This window comes from Octopus sinensis, linkage group LG6 (genome assembly GCF_006345805.1).
Source record: "Octopus sinensis linkage group LG6, ASM634580v1, whole genome shotgun sequence".
Classification (NCBI taxonomy): Eukaryota; Metazoa; Mollusca; class Cephalopoda; order Octopoda; family Octopodidae; genus Octopus; species Octopus sinensis.
Genome location: NC_043002.1, coordinates 113,721,048 through 113,726,120, shown reverse-complemented (window position 1 = coordinate 113,726,120; position 5,073 = coordinate 113,721,048). Strand labels below are relative to the sequence as shown.

The window sequence follows — 5,073 nt, the reverse complement described above, 5'->3', positions numbered from 1 at the left end:
TCAGAAATAGCTAATTAATCTTAAATTAATTTAACAAAGGGTATTTTTCCGTTTTGTTGAAATTGACTTAAAATTTACGCCGGCGCTTCCACGTGGGTCCTTAAATAAGAGCAGCCTTTTTCAAAATGAGTGAAATGTGTGCTATAAACGATATTTTGAGAACTAGTTTTTCTAAAAGGGACTTCGATGGGAAAAAATTAATTATAAATCGCGGGAGACCAACACCGAATTTACCTAATTTGCGAAGCTACAACAAGAAATTCACGAGACAATTTCAGGTTAATTCGTATGAAAAGAAGAAATGGTTAACTGGAAGTGTTGCTCTTAATAAATTATTCTGTTGGCCGTGTTTACTTTTTGGCTTAGAAAAAAATGTTTGGAATGATAAAGGCTATGATGATTTAAATAATTTACATATGGCTATACTAAAGCACGAGCGTTCTCAAAGGCATATAAAATGTTTGATAGACCTTAAAATATTCGGGAATGTTCGCATAGACTTACAATTAGATGCACGTAAAAATCAAAGCATACAACAGCATAATGAGAAAGTTCGACGAAACAGATCCATTCTGCAACGATTGATCGATGTTGTTATTTTTTTAGGCCTCCAGGAATTATCGTTTCGGGGTCATTTTGAATCTGAAGGCTCTAATAATCGGGGAAATTATAAAGAACTCGTTTATTTGATCAGTAAGTATGACAAACAAATGGAAAGTCATTTAGATACAGCTTCTATCTTCACTGGTCTGTCGAACAGAATTCAAAATGACTTGATCGAAGCAATTCATAAAGTTATGTTGAATGAGATGCAGAAGGAAATTGACCAAGCTAAGTTTGTTTCTATTCTTGTTGATGAGACATCTGATGTCTCAGCATCTTCACAACTGTCAACAGTTTTACGTTATGTTACAGAAGACTGTGTGACGAAAGAACGATTTATCGGTTTTAGTGATGTTAGTGCAGATCGATCTGCAAATGCTTTATCTGAACATGTTTTTAAATGCATTGAGACGTGGGAATGTGGAAACAAATTGATTGCGCAGACATATGATGGTGCCGCTACAATGGCAGGACAACTAAATGGGTTACAGGCAAAAGTAAGAAAGAAATATGAATGTGCGATCTTTATTCATTGTTGTGCCCATATCCTAAATTTAGTTCTTTCACAATCATGCTCTGCTATGAAAGAATGCAAGATATTTTTTTCTACAATAAATGGACTCGGTACATTTTTTACGAAATCACCGAAAAGGACTAATGCATTAGATAATATTGTTAAAAAAAGATTTCCGAAAGCAACAGCAACTAGATGGAATTACTCCTCATGTCTTATTATTACCACAAAGGAAAATTATAATTTCATAATCAGCCTTTTTGAACACATCATTGAAAATCCTGAAGCATGGGATGAGACCACCATAAATTCAGCAATTGGATTCTTACACACTTTAAAAGCTCCTGATTTCTTATTTTTGTTAGAGGTATTCAGTGACATTTTTTCTTTTACTGACGTCTTATTTAACATACTCCAGAGTAAAAGTCATGACATAGTGTATTGTAAACAGCAAATAGATAAAACTAGAACTGTACTCGAAAACAAACTTGATAATTTTTCAGTCTTTTATGATAGGTTAGGGGAAAATATGGAGTCGATGCAGGAATCGGAATTCAGAGATCCAAGAATATATCTATTGATCCCCAACGACATTATAGAACGCTTTATAACAAAATTATAAGTACAATAGTTGACCAAATAAAAGCACGATATTCATCCTTAGAAGAGTTTAAATTCATGGAACTTTTGAATTTCAACAAAGTTGATGAGTATTGCAAACAATTTCCTGTGGACTCTTTAGATTCTTTAAGAACAACTTATGGCAGATTTTTTGATGTAATACGATTACAAAGTGAGCTCAATGTGATGTATTCAATGAAAGATTTTAAAAAACCAAGTGTAAGTCATTTAATGAGTTACATTAACAGCACTGATCTTGAAGCTATGCCAGAACTCTTCAATCTGTGCAAGTTGATTTTGACAATTCCGTCTACCACTGCTTCTGTAGAGCGATCCTTTTCTGCATTAAGTAGAATTAAAACATACCAAAGAAATGCGACAGGAGAAAGAAGACTGTCTGGGTTAGCACTAATGTCAATTGAAAGAGATTTATTACAAGAATTGATGAAAAGAGAAGATTTCTATGAAAATGTGATAGATATATTTGCCCAGAAAGATCGAAGAATTGAATTAATTTATAAATGAGCTAAGTAACATTTTAAAACATTAAAAAAATATATATTAAAGAGCATATATTACAGGTTTTGCTTAGTGTTTGTTATAACGTAAGGTTCGACCTTCTTACATCAGTATTGTTTCGCAGGAGAAATGTTTTGATTTCTTCGTGAAACCTACCTACATAGATTTCCCTTTCTGTGCTGCTGGGTGTAGTCTATTTACGGCCGTAAATAAGTGTTTTGTTTCACTTTCAATAAGTGTCTTGTTTCAATCTCAGAGATGTTGACTTCTGCCACAACAGTTTTGGGAGGCTTTTTACAATGTTGAATTTTCGCTGTCTTTCATTGTGTGCGTATTCATGTATATGCGTGTATTTTCAATGTTTGTGCGTGAGACGTAGTCCTTTAATGTACGGAGTTCAGTAAGTCTCAGAACAGTCAATAATTTTCGCGGAATTGACAAGTAGCATGATAAAGAACCTGACTTGTCTTCGAGAGCGTAACGATCTAAAACCATGGCCATATAATGTAACTAAATGTGTTCTTTTAATTAAATCATTTCATTCAGCTCAACCGATAGGTATAGGGGCTAATGCAGAATCGCACCCCTTTGAAAAACGAATTTATGTGAAAATTTTTTTTCGGATTCCTACCTTTAACAGAGATTCTGAATATGCAAAAATATTGACAGAATCCAATTTCATCTTTATTACATTTCACTTATGATTTTTAGACTTTTCTAAGGGAGAATGAGGATGGGAAAGTACTGACGTTTCGAAGAGCAAAGTATAATACAAACAATACACTTATTTCAGGATCATCTCTGCACAGCCATTTTTTATTCCCTGTTTATTCTGCATATTCAGAATCTCTTATATGTAAATCGTAGGAATACGAAAATGTTTTACTGAAAAATTGCCGGGTGGGGGGGCAATGAAATTAATTGCATGCCCAACGCCGGAAGTCACCGCACGCCACTGATATATATATATATATATATATATATTTAAGTAGGTGAATGAATTATCCTATGTTTATCGTCAGCATGGAAAATTCGTTTAACCGAAACCTGGGTAGCAAATTCACGTCAAAAAACACGGTTGAAGCGACCTGTCAAGGGTAGAAACTCCGGGTTCATGTGTAGAAATTTGTATGTTGTATATGAATAAATGAAAGAATGGAGTCGAACGAAGATGTTAACAAAATTCCTTTACTCTCGACTCGTTTCGAAGACAGCATGTTTTCATTCGAAGGGTGCATTATGCAATCTTCTCATCAGGAAAGAAAGGGACCCTCTCTCGACAACAAGACAAACAAAAATTTCGATGATTGCCTACATGGTAAACAAAGCGATAATGAGTGTTTTTTATATATATATATATATAGGTATATATATATATATATAGGTATATACATATATATACATAAAAAAGGACCCCCTTTGGCCATGAATAACCATGGGAGTGCACCTAGAAAGTTACCCTCCGAGGCACAAGTCTGGGCAAGGTTGTTTATGGAAGACCAGAAGTCACCCATGTATACCAGCTTCTCCTCTCCATGCCACCAATGTTATCCAGGGGAAAGGCAAAGGGGCCGATACAGCTTGGCACCAGTGATGTTGTAACTCATTTCTACAGCTGAGTGAACTGGAGTAATGTGAAATAAAGTGTCTTGCTCAAGAATATATCACACAGCCCAGTCTGGGAATCGAACACACTACCACATTATTGTGAGCCCAATGCTCTAACCACTGAGCAATGCTCCTTCACATATATACCTACATGCATTCATACGTGTGTGTGTGTGTGTGTTTATATGCATGTGTGCATGTGTGTGTATGTCTTCCATATCCACCACTTGACCATCGGTGTTGGTCAATTTATACCCCACATCCCCAGCAGCTCAGTGGTTCTTGGCAAAAGAAACCAGTAGAATGATGGACAAACTTATGAAGACAAATAAGTACTGGGGGTCAGTTTGTTTGACCAGATCCTTCAAGACCGTGCCCCACTATGGCTGCAGTCTAATGACTGAAATAAGTAAAAGACAAAATATATGTTATCTATATATGCGCAGGAGTGGCTGTGTGGTAAGAAGCTTGCTTCCCAACCACATGGTTCTGGATTCAGTCCCGCTGTGTGACACCCTGAGTGAGTGTCTTCTATTATAGCCTCAAGCCAACCAAAACCTTGTGAGTGGATTTGGTAGGCAGAAACTATTGTTGTATATATTTTTATATATAAAAGTCAAGTTGTGTGTCTGTCTCCTACGATTTAGATTCCTAACTACTCCCACATTTTGCGGTGCAGAAAAACCAAAACCGGGTATCTTATAATCATGATTCATATCGAGCCCTTCTGGGTATTAGCACGTGTCTACGATGAGTCTACGATTAAAAAAAAAATTTACCATAATTTTTTCCCATTTTTAATGCATTTTTTGCTATTATATAAGGGAAGCAACTCTCTAAAAATTCTTATATAGTTATTTCCCTTACAAACCCGAGCAACGCCGGGCGATACTGCTAGTATGTATATATATCTATGTTTGTGTTGTAGGGAATTAGTAATAATAGTACACCCCTCCCACATTATAGATGGAATAACCTAGTCACTAGAAGAAAAGAAAAGGATGTGAAGTATCCGAATACATAGTAGGCAGTCAGAGTTAGTCGTGTCTTTACTGGTTTTACTAAGTGTACTGTATACTGAAGTGGGTGTTATAACAATCCAACACTTTTAAGGATCATAACAGTTTGTCCCCTCATCACCACTTGACAACAGGTGTTTCCCGTGTGTTTACGTACAACAGTGGTGACAAGTATTTAAACCATTCATG

General features: G+C 35.7%; 1 long non-coding RNA gene across 1 annotated transcript in view; it reads left to right on the top strand.

Annotated features, from left to right (window-relative positions):
- LOC118764027 overlaps positions 1-4,776 on the top strand; it is a 19,402-nt gene extending 14,626 nt beyond the window's left edge. Inside the window, exon 3 of the long non-coding RNA XR_004999811.1 lies at positions 4,764-4,776. This is a non-coding gene — a long non-coding RNA (uncharacterized LOC118764027). The remainder of the gene's footprint in view (positions 1-4,763) is intronic.
- The last annotated feature ends 297 nt before the right edge of the window (positions 4,777-5,073 follow it).